The sequence below is a fragment of the Antennarius striatus genome, chromosome 24, assembly GCF_040054535.1.
Source record: "Antennarius striatus isolate MH-2024 chromosome 24, ASM4005453v1, whole genome shotgun sequence".
Taxonomy (NCBI): domain Eukaryota; kingdom Metazoa; phylum Chordata; class Actinopteri; order Lophiiformes; family Antennariidae; genus Antennarius; species Antennarius striatus.
The window spans coordinates 579,476-598,746 of record NC_090799.1 but is presented as its reverse complement, the minus strand read 5'-3'; the positions used below and the strand labels follow the sequence as shown (position 1 = coordinate 598,746).

Below are 19,271 nucleotides of genomic sequence, written 5' to 3'. Positions count from 1 at the left end.
TCTTTGTCTTTGTGTTCTTTTTGGTTTGTGACTTCACCTCAGGTGCCATATTCTTTAACTGTTGATTTAACTTATCCAACAATAATGTTGCACGTTGAAACGATAATTCTCCATTTGCAACGAACCAAAAGCGTCCTATATACTCAACTTGAAGAAAATACTGAAATCGTTTTGTTCATCGAAACCAAAAGTTACCTTTAATCAAGTCAAAGAAATACATAGTGACATTTGAGTTGTTAGGATATGTAAATTAACTTTAAAATGATTTTTCCGAAGTTTTATTTCATCCGGACGCATTGGCATCGTGTTACATCTGCGATAAAATAAAAATGAAGCATTTGTAGTTCCTCACGTTAGCCACAAGAGGGATAAAACGTGCCAACAATCAAGAGTCATCTGAATATTTGATCAGGTTTTTAATTAAACAATTCTTATCTTAAAATGGGTTCACACGTAAAACTGCTTCAAACGCTAACTACCATTAGCTCCCGTTTGCATTGTTGTAAAAGTTTAGACGTTTGCATTGTTTGCATTGCACAAAATTTTAGTGGCTTTTAGGAGGGACGAACACGTATTTGTTCCGTCGATCAAAATATTTTGAAAATCACAACCGGAAGTTAGTGATAATCTAACAGCGTCTAACGTTATGTGATGTTTTTGTAGTAAAGCGTTATGTCCACAAGAGGGCGATTCGTTTATAGATCGTAAACTGCAGTGACGTCACTTCGCGTGCGCCACTAGTCAGAAGCAGAGTGACGACAACAGAGATGGACGCGACACAGGAGAGCGAGGGAAGACCACTGGACATTTGGGAGGAAAGTTTATTTCTACAAAGAACAAAGACGGACTATCAACAAAAACGCAGTGATTCTGCCCCGTAGACCCTCCGTCAGTCTGCCCCAGGGCAGCTGTGGCTACCCCGACCAGGTATGAAGGAGGAGTGGAGGAATAATGGATCCGATAGAAAGAGTCTGAGTGTCCAGAAAAGCGTTATAGAAATCTAATCCATTGTTGTTGTTGTTGTTATTATTTGTACCTTTTATAAAGGAGAATCTTCACATCACTGAAGCAGCTCCAGACCAACGTATCATTTAAATGTAAAACATGTGAAGGACAGAGAGTTGAACGTTATCTTAGCCTTTAGAGGAAAAGCCTGTTAGCATCTCACTATTTAGTTTCCTTATTCAGAGACATGTTCTACTATTCATTGTGAATTGTTGTATTGAGTCAGCTTTATATTCATTCTGATTGAGAGTCTGCTTTGATACTCAGCCTTATTTTATTTCTGAATGTATTTTATTTAACTTTATTCGTATTACGTTTTTGAGAAATGCACCTGGCCTAGTGGGTTTGCTGATGTGCTTGACCTTTATTCTTTTGAATTTCATTTATAAAGCACATTTAACCGATAGAAATGTGGATTTCAAATCTTCTCTTCTTGGTGTATTCTATTGATTAGTCATGTACTACAATTTTGTAATGTCCTAGAATGCAAAGTATTTATTTGTTTCCTCAATATTTTCACCTGAAAGGACATATTGTCAGAACAAACAGCTGAGAAGTTATGATGCAAACTTCAAGGTGATGGTGATAAATGAGGCAGAGTCTTCAAACAATTGCAAAGCGGCTGTAAAGGTAAAGTGTTATCTCTTTTATGGAATCAATTTGAATAGAACTTCTTTTCATGTCATATTTTCCTATTTTAAATCGTTCCATCAATTCCCCTAACTTAATTTTGGTAAAAAGAAAGGGCCTGTTTCACAATGAATCTCTCTAACCCTAACCTGAACAAACCCAGCTGCTTAATAAATGGAAGTCAAGCTTGTGTCCTGTTTTTTCATTTAGTTTACTAGTATCATGTAAATAAAGTAATTTAGTTTAACATTATCCCGTACAACAAATATGACCATCAATCAGTGAATCAATCAATGAATCGATCAGTGAATCCACAGACACTTGTTTTCAGGAAGTTGTGGGCCGACTCTCTGGCTCCTCCCACTTACCCATCTCTGATTGGAGGTTTCTCGGTCAGGTGGGGACTCATCCAGGTGCAGCTAATGGTTTCACCTAACATTAGCTTCTAATTGGCTGACTCAGCGTCCCGCACCAGGAAGTAAAGTCAGACGTCATCATGACGACACCAACACCCCACCAGCAGCTGCAGGACAGAGGAAGGACCAGAAAGGGGGGGCTGGGTTCCATTACTGATGACAAGCTAATCAATAGATGATTGATTTCGTATCAGTACACCTGTTGTGCTATTGGCCGGATCTCATTCAGAGTCTCAGGTGTGTTTCCTCATTAACACTCAGTCTGTTCATTCTTCTTCATGTTAATAGTCAAGAATGTTTAAAATTGAAATGATAATTTTCCATTCACAACGAACCAAAAGCGTCCTATTTACTCAACTTTGAAGAAAATACTGAAATCGTTTTGTTCATCGAAACCAAAAGTTACCTTTAATCAAGTCAAAGAAATACATAGTGACATTTGAGTTGTTAGGATATGTAAATTAACTTTAAAATGATTTTTCCGAAGTTTTATTTCATCCGGACGCATTGGCATCGTGTTACATCTGCGATAAAATAAAAATGAAGCATTTGTAGTTCCTCACGTTAGCCACAAGAGTCATCTGAATATTTGATCAGGTTTTTAATTAAACAATTCTTATCTTAAAATGGGTTCAGACGTAAAACTGCTTCAAACAATGAACTACCATTAGCTCCCGTTTGCATTGTTGTAAAAGTTTAGACGTTTGCATTGTTTGCATTGCACAAAATTTTAGTGGCTTTTAGGAGGGACGAACACGTATTTGTTCCGTCGATCAAAGTATTTTGAAAATCCCAACCGGAAGTTAGTGATAATCTAACAGCGTCTAACTTTATGTGATGTTTTTGTAGTAAAGCCTTATGTCCACCAGTGGGCGTTTCATTTATAGATCGTAGGCTGCAGTGACGTCACTTCGCGTGCGCCACTAGTCAGAAGCAGAGTGACGACAACAGAGATGGACGCGACACAGGAGAGCGAGGGAAGACCACTGGACCTTTGGGAGGAAAGTTTATTTCTACAAAGAACAAAGACGGACTATCAACAAAAACGCAGTGATTCTGCCCCGTAGACCCTCCGTCAGTCTGCCCCAGGGCAGCTGTGGCTACCCCCACCAGGTATGAAGGAGGAGTGGATGAATAATGGATCCGATGGAAAGAGTCTGAGTGTCCAGAAAAGCGTTATAGAAATCTAATCCATTGTTGTTATTTTATTATTTGTACCTTTTATAAAGGAGAATCTTCACATCACTGAAGCAGCTCCAAACTAACGTATCATTTAAATGTAAAACATGTGAAGGACACAGAGTTGAACGTTATCTTAGCCTTTAGAGGAAAAGCCTGTTAGCATCTCACTATTTAGTTTCCTTATTCAGAGACATGTTCTACTATTCATGGTGAATTGTTGTATTGAGTCAGCTTTATATTCATTCTGATTTAGTCTGTTTATGTGCCTGTTTGAGACTCAGCCTTATTTTATTTCTGAATGTATTTATTTAACTGTATTTGTATTACATTTTTGAGAAATGCACCTGGCCTAGTGGGTTTGCTGATGTGCTTGACCTTTATTCTTTTGAATTTCATTTATAAAGCACATTTAACCAATAAAAATGTGGATTTCAAATCTTCTCTTCTTGGTGTAGTCTATTGATTAGTCATGTACTACAATTTTGTGATGTCCTAGAATTCAAAGTATTTATTTGTTTCCTCAATATTTTCACCTGAAAGGACATATTGTCAGAACAAACAGCTGAGAAGTTATGATGCAAACTTCAAGGTGATGGTGATAAATGAGGCAGAGTCTTCAAACAATTGCAAAGCGGCTGTAAAAGTAAAGTGTTATCTCTTTTATGGAATCAATTTGAATAAAACTTCTTCTCATGTCATATTTTCCTATTTTAAATCGTTCCATCAATTCCCCTAACTTAATTTTGGTAAAAAGAAAGGGCCTGTTTCACAAGGAAGCTCTCTAACCCTAACCTGAACAAACCCAGCTGCTTAATAAATGGAAGTCAAGCTTGTGTCCTGATTTTTCATTTAGTTTATTAGTATCATGTAAATAAAGTAATTTAGTTTAACATTATCCCGAGCAACAAATATGACCATCAATCAGTGAATCAATCAAGGAATCGATCAGTGAATCCACAGACACTTGTTTTCAGGAAGTTGTGGGCCGACTCTCTGGCTCCTCCCACTGACCCATCTCTGATTGGAGGTTTCTCGGTCAGGTGGGGACTCATCCAGGTGCAGCTAATGGTTTCACCTAACATTAGCTTCTAATTGGCTGACTCAGCGTCCCGCAGACGTCATCATGACGACACCAACACCCCACCAGCAGCTGCAGGGACAGAGGAAGGACCAGAAAGGGGGGGCTGGGTTCCATTACTGATGACAAGCTAATCAATAGATGATTGATTTCGTATCAGTACACCTGTTGTGCTATTGGCCGGATCTCATTCAGAGTCTCAGGTGTGTTTCCTCATTAACACTCAGTCTGTTCATTCTTCTTCACTCTACTAATCAAGAATGTTTAATATTGAAATGATAATTTTCCATTTACATCGAATCAAAAGCGTCCCATGCACTCCAGGTTTGAAGGAAATACTCTAGTTCGTTTTGTTCATCTTAACAAAGGTTTGCCTTCTATCAAGTAAAAAACAATTCACTGTGATATTTTAGTTGTTTGGATATGTAAAGTAACATTAAAATGATTTTCTGAAGTTTTATTTAGAATATATCATCCAGACGCATTGTCATCGTGTTGCATCTGAAACAAATGAAAAATGAAGCAGTTGTAGTTCTTCACTTTGACCACAAGAGGGTATCAAACGCATTACCATCAAGAGCCCTCTGAATATTTGATCAGCAATGGAGTTTAACATGTGTTACTGTTTGGAATGTATACAATCGTAAAAGTCCTTGAAATGCTAGCTGGCATTAGCCCTCCCCTCCTTTCTCGTTAGAGTTTCCTAAAGGTAAAGTAGATGATTGTTCGTGTGGGACACGGAGACTGAGTAAAACTAAGATGTGTAATACCGTCATTGACCACAGGAGGGCAGCGTCACTGATATGTGTTCATGTCCGGTGGTCTCTCAAAATAAAAGCATCAAACAAACACGAACTATATTTGAGAAATGTACGACCAAAAACAAGGGCAGAGTTCTTAATGTTTTACATCATTTTTAAACGATTGTTACCGTCCAAATAAAGACGCGTAGGGAGTTTTAAGTGAGGAGATTCATAAAGTGGAATGGAAATGAGATGGAGGAAACTGATTCGTTATGGCGACCCTTGAAGGAAAAAGCCGAAGGGAAAAGAAGAAACGCACAGGAAATATATTTGTATGGAGTTTTGAACGAGGAGATTCATAAAGGGTCAAACTCTGTTAGATTCTTGCATTGTGGGTCAAATCTACTGGTGAAAAGCGAAAAAAAGGTTCAAACATTGCATTTTTATTTAGTTTTTTAGATTTTTGTGTCTTTGTGTTCTTTTTGGTTTGTGACTTCACCTCAGGTGCCATATTCTTTAACTGTTGATTTAACTTATCCAACAATAATGTTGCACGTTGAAACGATAATTCTCCATTTACAACGAACCAAAAGCGTCCTATTTACTCAACTTGAAGAAAATACTGAAATCGTTTTGTTCATCGAAACCAAAAGTTACCTTTAATCAAGTCAAAGAAATACATAGTGACATTTGAGTTGTTAGGATATGTAAATTAACTTTAAAATGATTTTTCCGAAGTTTTATTTCATCCGGACGCATTGGCATCGTGTTACATCTGCGATAAAATAAAAATGAAGCATTTGTAGTTCCTCACGTTAGCCACAAGAGGGATAAAACGTGCCAACAATCAAGAGTCATCTGAATATTTGATCAGGTTTTTAATTAAACAATTCTTATCTTAAAATGGGTTCAGACGTAAAACTGCTTCAAACAATGAACTACCATTAGCTCCCGTTTGCATTGTTGTAAAAGTTTAGACGTTTGCATTGTTTGCATTGCACAAAATTTTAGTGGCTTTTAGGAGGGACGAACACGTATTTGTTCCGTCGATCAAAGTATTTTGAAAATCCCAACCGGAAGTTAGTGATAATCTAACAGCGTCTAACTTTATGTGATGTTTTTGTAGTAAAGCCTTATGTCCACCAGAGGGCGTTTCATTTATTGATCGTAGGCTGCAGTGACGTCACTTCGCGTGCGCCACTAGTCAGAAGCAGAGTGACGACAACAGAGATGGACGCGACACAGGAGAGCGAGGGAAGACCACTGGACCTTTGGGAGGAAAGTTTATTTCTACAAAGAACAAAGACGGACTATCAACAAAAACGCAGTGATTCTGCCCCGTAGACCCCCCGTCAGTCTGCCCCAGGGCAGCTGTGGCTACCCCCACCAGGTATGAAGGAGGAATGGAGGAATAATGGATCCGATGGAAAGAGTCTGAGTGTCCAGAAAAGCGTTATAGAAATCTAATCCATTGTTGTTGTTGTTATTATTATTTGTACCTTTTATAAAGGAGAATCTTCACATCACTGAAGCAGCTCCAGACTAACGTATCATTTAAATGTAAAACATGTGAAGGACACAGAGTTGAACGTTATCTTAGCCTTTAGAGGAAAAGCCTGTTAGCATCTCACTATTTAGTTTCCTTATTCAGAGACATGTTCTACTATTCATGGTGAATTGTTGTATTGAGTCAGCTTTATATTCATTCTGATTTAGTCTGTTTATGTGCCTGTTTGAGACTCAGCCTTATTTTATTTCTGAATGTATTTATTTAACTGTATTTGTATTACATTTTTGAGAAATGCACCTGGCCTAGTGGGTTTGCTGATGTGCTTGACCTTTATTCTTTTGAATTTCATTTATAAAGCACATTTAACCAATAAAAATGTGGATTTAAAATCTTCTCTTCTTGGTGTATTCTATTGATTAGTCATGTACTACAATTTTGTGATGTCCTAGAATTCAAAGTATTTATTTGTTTCCTCAAAATTTTCACCTGAAAGGACATATTGTCAGAACAAACAGCTGAGAAGTTATGATGCAAACTTCAAGGTGATGGTGATAAATGAGGCAGAGTCTTCAAACAATTGCAAAGCGGCTGTAAAAGTAAAGTATTATCTGTTTTATGGAATCAATTTGAATAAAACTTCTTCTCATGTCATATTTTCCTATTTTAAATCGTTCCATCAATTCCCCTAACTTAATTTTGGTAAAAAGAAAGGGCCTGTTTCACAATGAAGCTCTCTAACCCTAACCTGAACAAACCCAGCTGCTTAATAAATGGAAGTCAAGCTTGTGTCCTGTTTTTTCATTTAGTTTACTAGTATCATGTAAATAAAGTAATTTAGTTTAACATTATCCCGAGCAACAAATATGACCATCAATCAGTGAATCAATCAATGAATCGATCAGTGAATCCACAGACACTTGTTTTCAGGAAGTTGTGGGCCGACTCTCTGGCTCCTCCCACTGACCCATCTCTGATTGGAGGTTTCTCGGTCAGGTGGGGACTCATCCAGGTGCAGCTAATGGTTTCACCTAACATTAGCTTCTAATTGGCTGACTCAGCGTCCCGCAGACGTCATCATGACGACACCAACACCCCACCAGCAGCTGCAGGGACAGAGGAAGGACCAGAAAGGGGGGGCTGGGTTCCATTACTGATGACAAGCTAATCAATAGATGATTGATTTCGTATCAGTACACCTGTTGTGCTATTGGCCGGATCTCATTCAGAGTCTCAGGTGTGTTTCCTCATTAACACTCAGTCTGTTCATTCTTCTTCACTCTACTAATCAAGAATGTTTAATATTGAAATGATAATTTTCCATTTACATCGAATCAAAAGCGTCCCATGCACTCCAACTTTGAAGGAAATACTCTAGTTCGTTTTGTTCATCTTAACAAAGGTTTGCCTTCTATCAAGTAAAAAACAATTCACTGTGATATTTTAGTTGTTTGGATATGTAAAGTAACATTAAAATGATTTTCTGAAGTTTTATTTAGAATATATCATCCAGACGCATTGTCATCGTGTTGCATCTGAAACAAATGAAAAATGAAGCAGTTGTAGTTCTTCACTTTGACCACAAGAGGGTATCAAACACATTACCATCAAGAGCCCTCTGAATATTTGATCAGCAATGGAGTTTAACATGTGTTACTATTTGGAATGTATACAATCGTAAAAGTCCTTGAAATGCTAGCTAGCATTAGCCCCCCTCTCCCGTCTCGTTAGAGTTCCCTAAAGGTAAAGTAGATGATTGTTCGTGTGGGACACGGAGACCGAGTAAAACTAAGATGTGTAATACAGCCATTGACCACAAGAGGGCAGCGTCACTGATATGTGTTCATGTCCGGTGGTCTCTCAAAATAAAAGCATCAAACAAACACGAACTATATTTGAGAAAAGTACGACCAAAACCTAGGGAAGAGTTCTTAATGTTTTACATCGTTTTTAAACGATTGTTACCGTCCAAATAAAGACGCGTAGGGAGTTTTAAGTGAGGAGATTCATAAAGTGGAATGGAAATGAGATGGAGGAAACTGATTCATTATGGCGACCATTGAAGGAAAAAGCCGAAGGGAAAAGAAGAAGAAACGAACAGGAAATGTATTTGTATGGAGTTTTGAACGAGGAGATTCAAAAGGGTCAAACTCTGTTAGATTCTTGCATTGTGGGTCAAATCTACTGGTGAAAAGCGAAAAAAAGGTTCAAACATTGCATTTTTATTTAGTTTTTTAGATTTTTGTGTCTTTGTCTTTGTGTTCTTTTTGGTTTGTGACTTCACCTCAGGTGCCATATTCTTTAACTGTTGATTTAACTTATCTAACAATAATGTTGCACGTTGAAACGATAATTCTCCATTTACAACGAACCAAAAGCGTCCTATTTGCTCAACTTGAAGAAAATACTGAAATCGTTTTGTTCATCGAAACCAAAAGTTACCTTTAATCAAGTCAAAGAAATACATAGTGACATTTGAGTTGTTAGGATATGTAAATTAACTTTAAAATGATTTTTCCGAAGTTTTATTTCATCCGGACACATTGGCATCGTGTTACATCTGCGATAAAATAAAAATGAAGCATTTGTAGTTCCTCAAGTTAGCCACAAGAGGGATAAAACGTGCCAACAATCAAGAGTCATCTGAATATTTGATCAGGTTTTTAATTAAACAATTCTTATCTTAAAATGGGTTCAGACGTAAAACTGCTTCAAACAATGAACTACCATTAGCTCCCGTTTGCATTGTTGTAAAAGTTTAGACGTTTGCATTGTTTGCATTGCACAAAATTTTAGTGGCTTTTAGGAGGGACGAACACGTATTTGTTCCGTCGATCAAAGTATTTTGAAAATCCCAACCGGAAGTTAGTGATAATCTAACAGCGTCTAACTTTATGTGATGTTTTTGTAGTAAAGCCTTATGTCCACCAGAGGGCGTTTCATTTATAGATCGTAGGCTGCAGTGACGTCACTTCGCGTGCGCCACTAGTCAGAAGCAGAGTGACGACAACAGAGATGGACGCGACACAGGAGAGCGAGGGAAGACCACTGGACCTTTGGGAGGAAAGTTTATTTCTACAAAGAACAAAGACGGACTATCAACAAAAACGCAGTGATTCTGCCCCGTAGACCCTCCGTCAGTCTGCCCCAGGGCAGCTGTGGCTACCCCCACCAGGTATGAAGGAGGAATGGAGGAATAATGGATCCGATGGAAAGAGTCTGAGTGTCCAGAAAAGCGTTATAGAAATCTAATCCATTGTTGTTGTTGTTATTATTATTTGTACCTTTTATAAAGGAGAATCTTCACATCACTGAAGCAGCTCCAGACTAACGTATCATTTAAATGTAAAACATTGAAGGACACAGAGTTGAACGTTATCTTAGCCTTTAGAGGAAAAGCCTGTTAGCATCTTACTATTTAGTTTCCTTATTTAGAGACATGTTCTACTATTCATTGTGAATTGTTGTATTGAGTCAGCTTTATATTCATTCTGATTGAGAGTCTGTTTATGTGCCTGTTTGAGACTCAGCCTTATTTTATTTCTGAATGTATTTTATTTAACTTTATTCGTATTACGTTTTTGAGAAATGCACCTGGCCTAGTTGGTTTGCTGATGTGCTTGACCTTTATTCTTTTGAATTTCATTTATAAAGCACATTTAACCAATAAAAATGTGGATTTCAAATCTTCTCTTCTTGGTGTATTCTACTGATTAGTCATGTACTACAATTTTGTAATGTCCTAGAATTCAAAGTATTTATTTGTTTCCTCAATATTTTCACCTGAAAGGACATATTGTCAGAACAAACAGCTGAGAAGTTATGATGCAAACTTCAAGGTGATGGTGATAAATGAGGCAGAGTCTTCAAACAATTGCAAAGCGGCTGTAAAAGTAAAGTGTTATCTCTTTTATGGAATCAATTTGAATAAAACTTCTTCTCATGTCATATTTTCCTATTTTAAATCGTTCCATCAATTCCCCTAACTTAATTTTGGTAAAAAGAAAGGGCCTGTTTCACAATGAAGCTCTCTAACCCTAACCTGAACAAACCCAGCTGCTTAATAAATGGAAGTCAAGCATGTGTCCTGTTTTTTCATTTAGTTTACTAGTATCATGTAAATAAAGTAATTTAGTTTAACATTATCCCGAGCAACAAATATGACCATCAATCAGTGAATCAATCAATGAATCGATCAGTGAATCCACAGACACTTGTTTTCAGGAGGTTTTGGGCCGACTCTCTGGCTCCTCCCACTGACCCATCTCTGATTGGAGGTTTCTCGGTCAGGTGGTGACTCATCCAGGTGCATGACGACACCAACACCCCACCAGCAGCTGCAGGGACAGAGGAAGGACCAGAAAGGGGGGGCTGGGTTCCATTACTGATGACAAGCTAATCAATAGATGATTGATTTCGTATCAGTACACCTGTTGTTTTATTGGCCGGATCTCATTCAGCGTCTCAGGTGTGTTTCCTCATTAACACTCAGTCTGTTCATTCTTCTTCATGTTAATAGTCAAGAATGTTTAACATTGAAATGATAATTTTCCATTTACATCGAATCAAAAGCGTCCCATGCACTCCAACTTTGAAGGAAATATTCTAATTCGTTACGTTCATCTTAACAAAGGTTTGCCTTCTATCAAGTAAAAACAATTCACTGTGATATTTTAGTTGTTTGGATATGTAAAGTAATATTGAAATTATTTTCTGAAGTTTTATTTAGAATATATCATCCAGACGCATTGTCATCGTGTTGCATTTGAAACAAATGAAAAATGAAGCAGTTGTAGTTCTTCACTTTCACCACAAGAGGGTATCAAACGCATTACCATCAAGAGCCCTCTGAATATTTGATCAGCAATGGAGTTTAACATGTGTTACTATTTGGAATGTATACAATCGTAAAAGTCCTTGAAATGCTAGCTGGCATTAGCCCTCCCCTCCTTTCTCGTTAGAGTTTCCTAAAGGTAAAGTAGATGATTGTTCGTGTGGGACACGGAGACTGAGTAAAACTAAGATGTGTAATACCGTCATTGACCACAGGAGGGCAGCGTCACTGATATGTGTTCATGTCCGGTGGTCTCTCAAAGTAAAAGCATCAAACAAACACGAACTATATTTGAGAAATGTACGACCAAAAACAAGGGCATAGTTCTTAATGTTTTACATCATTTTTAAACGATTGTTACCGTCCAAATAAAGACGCGTAGGGAGTTTTAAGTGAGGAGATTCATGAAGTGGAATGGAAATGAGATGGAGGAAACTGATTCGTTATGGCGACCCTTGAAGGAAAAAGCCGAAGGGAAAAGAAGAAACGAACAGGAAATATATTTGTATGGAGTTTTGAACGAGGAGATTCAAAAGGGTCAAACTCTGTTAGATTCTTGCATTGTGGGTCGAATCTACTGGTGAAAACCGAAAAAAAGGTTCAAACATTGCATTTTTATTTAGTTTTTTAGATTTTTGTGTCTTTGTCTTTGTGTTCTTTTTGGTTTGTGACTTCACCTCAGGTGCCATATTCTTTAACTGTTGATTTAACTTATCCAACAATAATGTTGCACGTTGAAACGATAATTCTCCATTTACAACGAACCAAAAGCGTCCCATGCACTCAACTTGAAGAAAATACTGAAATCGTTTTGTTCATCGAAACCAAAAGTTACCTTTAATCAAGTCAAAGAAATACATAGTGACATTTGAGTTGTTAGGATATGTAAATTAACTTTAAAATGATTTTTCCGAAGTTTTATTTCATCCGGACGCATTGGCATCGTGTTACATCTGCGATAAAATAAAAAAGAAGCATTTGTAGTTCCTCACGTTAGCCACAAGAGGGAATAAAACGTGCCAACAATCAAGAGTCATCTGAATATTTGATCAGGTTTTTAATTAAACAATTCTTATCTTAAAATGGATTCAGAAGTAAAACTGCTTCAAACAATGAACTACCATTAGCTCCCGTTTGCATTGTTGTAAAAGTTTAGACGTTTGCATTGTTTGCATTGCACAAAATTTTAGTGGCTTTTAGGAGGGACGAATACGTATTTGTTCCGTCGATCAAAGTATTTTGAAAATCCCAACCGGAAGTTAGTGATAATCTAACAGCGTCTAACTTTATGTGATGTTTTTGTAGTAAAGCCTTATGTCCACCAGAGGGCGATTCATTTATAGATCTTAGGCTGCAGTGACGTCACTTCGCGTGCGCCACTAGTCAGAAGCAGAGTGACGACAACAGAGATGGACGCGACACAGGAGAGCGAGGGAAGACCACTGGACCTTTGGGAGGAAAGTTTATTTCTACAAAGAACAAAGACGGACTATCAACAAAAACGCAGTGATTCTGCCCCGTAGACCCTCCGTCAGTCTGCCCCAGGGCAGCTGTGGCTACCCCCACCAGGTATGAAGGAGGAGTGGAGGAATAATGGATCCGATGGAAAGAGTCTGAGTGTCCAGAAAAGCGTTATAGAAATCTAATCCATTGTTGTTGTTGTTGTTATTATTATTTGTACCTTTTATAAAGGAGAATCTTCACATCACTGAAGCAGCTCCAGACTAACGTATCATTTAAATGTAAAACATTGAAGGACACCGAGTTGAACGTTATCTTAGCCTTTAGAGGAAAAGCCTGTTAGCATCTTACTATTTAGTTTCCTTATTCAGAGACATGTTCTACTATTCATTGTGAATTGTTGTATTGAGTCAGCTTTATATTCATTCTGATTTAGAGTCTGTTTATGTGCCTATTTGATACTCAGCCTTATTTTATTTCTGAATGTATTTTATTTAACTGTATTTGTATTACATTTTTGAGAAATGCACCTGGCCTAGTGGGTTTGCTGATGTGCTTGAACTTTTTTCTTTGGAATTTCATTTATAAAGCACATTTAACCAATAAAAATGTGGATTTCAAATCTTCTCTTCTTGGTGTATTCTATTGATTAGTCATGTGCTACAATTTTGTAATGTCCTAGAATTCAAAGTATTTATTTGTTTCCTCAATATTTTCAGCTGAAAGGACATATTGTCAGAACAAACAGCTGAGAAGTTATGATGCAAACTTCAAGGTGATGGTGATAAATGAGGCAGAGTCTTCAAACAATTGCAAAGCGGCTGTAAAAGTAAAGTGTTATCTCTTTTATGGAATCAATTTGAATAAAACTTCTTCTCATGTCATATTTTCCTATTTTAAATCGTTCCATCAATTCCCCTAACTTAATTTTGGTAAAAAGAAAGAGCCTGTTTCACAATGAAGCTCTCTAACCCTAACCTGAACAAACCCAGCTGCTTAATAAATGGAAGTCAAGCTTGTGTCCTGTTTTTCATTTAGTTTACTAGTATCATGTAAATAAAGTAATTTAGTTTAACATTATCCCGAGCAACAAATATGACCATCAATCAGTCAATCAATCAATGAATCGATCAGTGAATCCACAGACACTTGTTTTCAGGAAGTTGTGGGCCGACTCTCTGGCTCCTCCCACTTACCCATCTCTGATTGGAGGTTTCTCGGTCAGGTGGGGACTCACCCAGGTGCAGCTAATGGTTTCACCTAACATCAGCTTCTAATTGGCTGACTCAGCGTCCCGCACCAGGAAGTAAAGTCAGACGTCATCATGACGACACCAACACCCCACCAGCAGCTGCAGGGACAGAGGAAGGACCAGAAAGGGGGGGCTGGGTTCCATTACTGATGACAAGCTAATCAATAGATGATTGATTTCGTATCAGTACACCTGTTGTGCTATTGGCCGGATCTCATTCAGAGTCTCAGGTGTGTTTCCTCATTAACACTCAGTCTGTTCATTCTTCTTCACTCTACTAATCAAGAATGTTTAATATTGAAATGATAATTTTCCATTTACATCGAATCAAAAGCGTCCCATGCACTCCAGGTTTGAAGGAAATACTCTAGTTCGTTTTGTTCATCTTAACAAAGGTTTGCCTTCTATCAAGTAAAAAAAAATTCACTGTGATATTTTAGTTGTTTGGATATGTAAAGTAACATTAAAATGATTTTCTGAAGTTTTATTTAGAATATATCATCCAGACGCATTGTCATCGTGTTGCATCTGAAACAAATGAAAAATGAAGCAGTTGTAGTTCTTCACTTTGACCACAAGAGGGTATCAAACGCATTACCATCAAGAGCCCTCTGAATATTTGATCAGCAATGGAGTTTAACATGTGTTACTATTTGGAATGTATACAATCGTAAAAGTCCTTGAAATGCTAGCTAGCATTAGCCCCCCTCTCCTTTCTCGTTAGAGTTCCCTAAAGGTAAAGTAGATGATTGTTCGTGTGGGACACGGAGACCGAGTAAAACTAAGATGTGTAATACAGCCATTGACCACAAGAGGGCAGCGTCACTGATATGTGTTCATGTCCGGTGGTCTCTCAAAATAAAAGCATCAAACAAACACGAACTATATTTGAGAAAAGTACGACCAAAACCTAGGGAAGAGTTCTTAATGTTTTACATCGTTTTTAAACGATTGTTACCGTCCAAATAAAGACGCGTAGGGAGTTTTAAGTGAGGAGATTCATAAAGTGGAATGGAAATGAGATGGAGGAAACTGATTCATTATGGCGACCCTTGAAGGAAAAAGCCGAAGGGAAAAGAAGAAGAAACGAACAGGAAATGTATTTGTATGGAGTTTTGAACGAGGAGATTCAAAAGGGTCAAACTCTGTTAGATTCTTGCATTGTGGGTCAAATCTACTGGTGAAAAGCGAAAAAAAGGTTCAAACATTGCATTTTTATTTAGTTTTTTAGATTTTTGTGTCTTTGTCTTGGTGTTCTTTTTGGTTTGTGACTTCACCTCAGGTGCCATATTCTTTAACTGTTGATTTAACTTATCTAACAATAATGTTGCACGTTGAAACGATAATTCTCCATTTACAACGAACCAAAAGCGTCCTATTTGCTCAACTTGAAGAAAATACTGAAATCGTTTTGTTCATCGAAACCAAAAGTTACCTTTAATCAAGTCAAAGAAATACATAGTGACATTTGAGTTGTTAGGATATGCAAATTAACTTTAAAATGATTTTTCCGAAGTTTTATTTCATCCGGACACATTGGCATCGTGTTACATGTGCGATAAAATAAAAATGAAGCATTTGTAGTTCCTCACGTTAGCCACAAGAGGGATAAAACGTGCCAACAATCAAGAGTCATCTGAATATTTGATCAGGTTTTTAATTAAACAATTCTTATCTTAAAATGGGTTCAGACGTAAAACTGCTTCAAACAATGAACTACCATTAGCTCCCGTTTGCATTGTTGTAAAAGTTTAGACGTTTGCATTGTTTGCATTGCACAAAATTTTAGTGGCTTTTAGGAGGGACGAACACGTATTTGTTCCGTCGATCAAAGTATTTTGAAAATCCCAACCGGAAGTTAGTGATAATCTAACAGCGTCTAACTTTATGTGATGTTTTTGTAGTAAAGCCTTATGTCCACCAGAGGGCGTTTCATTTATAGATCGTAGGCTGCAGTGACGTCACTTCGCGTGCGCCACTAGTCAGAAGCAGAGTGACGACAACAGAGATGGACGCGACACAGGAGAGCGAGGGAAGACCACTGGACCTTTGGGAGGAAAGTTTATTTCTACAAAGAACAAAGACGGACTATCAACAAAAACGCAGTGATTCTGCCCCGTAGACCCTCCGTCAGTCTGCCCCAGGGCAGCTGTGGCTACCCCCACCAGGTATGAAGGAGGAGTGGATGAATAATGGATCCGATGGAAAGAGTCTGAGTGTCCAGAAAAGCGTTATAGAAATCTAATCCATTGTTGTTGTTGTTATTATTATTTGTACCTTTTATAAAGGAGAATCTTCACATCACTGAAGCAGCTCCAGACTAACGTATCATTTAAATGTAAAACATGTGAAGGACACAGAGTTGAACGTTATCTTAGCCTTTAGAGGAAAAGCCTGTTAGCATCTTACTATTTAGTTTCCTTATTTAGAGACATGTTCTACTATTCATTGTGAATTGTTGTATTGAGTCAGCTTTATATTCATTCTGATTTAGAGTCTGTTTATGTGCCTATTTGATACTCAGCCTTATTTTATTTCTGAATGTATTTTATTTAACTGTATTTGTATTACATTTTTGAGAAATGCACCTGGCCTAGTGGGTTTGCTGATGTGCTTGAACTTTTTTCTTTGGAATTTCATTTATAAAGCACATTTAACCAATAAAAATGTGGATTTCAAATCTTCTCTTCTTGGTGTATTCTATTGATTAGTCATGTGCTACAATTTTGTAATGTCCTAGAATTCAAAGTATTTATTTGTTTCCTCAATATTTTCAGCTGAAAGGACATATTGTCAGAACAAACAGCTGAGAAGTTATGATGCAAACTTCAAGGTGATGGTGATAAATGAGGCAGAGTCTTCAAACAATTGCAAAGCGGCTGTAAAAGTAAAGTGTTATCTCTTTTATGGAATCAATTTGAATAAAACTTCTTCTCATGTCATATTTTCCTATTTTAAATCGTTCCATCAATTCCCCTAACTTAATTTTGGTAAAAAGAAAGAGCCTGTTTCACAATGAAGCTCTCTAACCCTAACCTGAACAAACCCAGCTGCTTAATAAATGGAAGTCAAGCTTGTGTCCTGTTTTTCATTTAGTTTACTAGTATCATGTAAATAAAGTTATTTAGTTTAACATTATCCCGAGCAACAAATATGACCATCAATCAGTCAATCAATCAATGAATCGATCAGTGAATCCACAGACACTTGTTTTCAGGAAGTTGTGGCCCGACTCTCTGGCTCCTCCCACTTACCCATCTCTGATTGGAGGTTTCTCGGTCAGGTGGGGACTCACCCAGGTGCAGCTAATGGTTTCACCTAACATTAGCTTCTAATTGGCTGACTCAGCGTCCCGCACCAGGAAGTAAAGTCAGACGTCATCATGACGACACCAACACCCCACCAGCAGCTGCAAGGACAGAGGAAGGACCAGAAAGGGGGGGCTGGATTCCATTACTGATGACAAGCTAATCAATAGATGATTGATTTCGTATCAGTACACCTGTTGTGCTATTGGCCGGATCTCATTCAGCGTCTCAGGTGTGTTTCCTCATTAACACTCAGTCTGTTCATTCTTCTTCATGTTAATAGTCAAGAATGTTTAACATTGAAATGATAATTTTCCATTTACATCGAATCAAAAGCGTCCCATGCACTCCAACTTTGAAGGAAATATTCTAATTCGTTTCGTTCATCTTAACAAAGGTTTGCCTTCTATCAAGTAAAAACAATTCACTGTGATATTTTAGTTGTTTGGATATGTAAAGTAACATTAAAATGATTTTCTGAAGTTTTATTTAGAATATATCATCCAGACGCATTGTCATCGTGTTGCATTTGAAACAAATGAAAAATGAAGCAGTTGTAGTTCTTCACTTTGACCACAAGAGGGTATCAAACGCATTTACCATCAAGAGCCCTCTGAATATTTGATCAGCAATGGAGTTTAACATGTGTTACTATTTGGAATGTATACAATCGTAAAAGTCCTTGAAATGCTAGTTAGCATTAGCCCTCCCCTCCTTTCTCGTTAGAGTTTCCTAAAGGTAAAGTAGATGATTGTTCGTGTGGGACACGGAGACTGAGTAAAACTAAGATGTGTAATACCGTCATTGACCACAGGAGGGCAGCGTCACTGATATGTGTTCATGTCCGGTGGTCTCTCAAAATAAAAGCATCAAACAAACACGAACTATATTTGAGAAAAGTACGACCAAAACCTAGGGAAGAGTTCTTAATGTTTTACATCGTTTTAAAACGATTGTTACCGTCCAAATAAAGACGCGTAGGGAGTTTTAAGTGAGGAGATTCATAAAGTGTCAAAAACATGCATCATAGAGGAATTAGAGCTTCTAAATCCACCTTAGGTGTGACTAGAACTGCTGTTCATCATTATAAGATAGAATTGGTTCTCAATTCATTTACCTGGTTAAACATTTTGCTCATGATTTCAGCTTTATTGAATTGTTACCATCATCGACCTCTGATGTCTTATTTTGCTTGTATTTTCTTTATTTTAAAGTTTTTGTTTCTTTTCGTCTTTATGTGTGTTTTTGTGTTGTTTTTGGGTTTAGAGTTCACCCCATTAATCAAATCCTTTAAGTCTTGTCGCATTGGCGTGGCGTTAAATCTGCGATGAAATGAAAATGAAGCATTTGTAGTTTCTCACTTTAGCCAAGAGGGAATAAAACGTACAAACAATCAGTCATTTGGTCTTACATATTAAAATACATTTAAACGTAAAACTTCTCTAAATGCTTACTTTCCCGTCTCGTTAGTTTGCTAAAGGTAAAGTAGATGATTGTTAGTCTGGATTCGGAGACGAACTCCAATGTCACAGTAAGACTGAGAAAAACTAAAATGTGATTTACGGCTATTGAACACAGGAGGGCGCTGTAGGCACGACATAGATAAAGGTGGATGTAATCAAAGATATGCTGCATGTTGATTTTCGGTAGTCGTTCAAAATAAAAACATCAGACGAACAGGAAATGAGATGGAGGAAACGGATTCGTTATGGCGACCCCTGAAGGAAGAAGCCGAAGGGAAAAGAAGAAGAAACGATTAAGGGGCAACAAAGTTTGTGTCAGTGTTTGATGTCCCGGCCGGACCCAGGTGTCTGCAGGTGTCGGTGTTTTCTCTCATCTCGAAGGGGGGGAATGT

The 19,271-nt window shown here is 37.6% G+C and overlaps 1 long non-coding RNA gene across 2 annotated transcripts; it reads left to right on the top strand.

Annotated features, from left to right (window-relative positions):
* Positions 1-762: 762 nt before the first annotated feature.
* LOC137591550 (uncharacterized) lies at positions 763-3,960 on the top strand. 2 transcript variants are annotated; one of them, XR_011034665.1, is made up of 4 exons: positions 763-927; positions 1,533-1,635; positions 1,967-2,288; positions 2,939-3,960. It is a non-coding gene; the product is annotated as an uncharacterized lncRNA (long non-coding RNA). The 2 variants fall into 2 exon arrangements; XR_011034664.1 differs by having other exon boundaries at positions 2,921-3,960.
* The last annotated feature ends 15,311 nt before the right edge of the window (positions 3,961-19,271 follow it).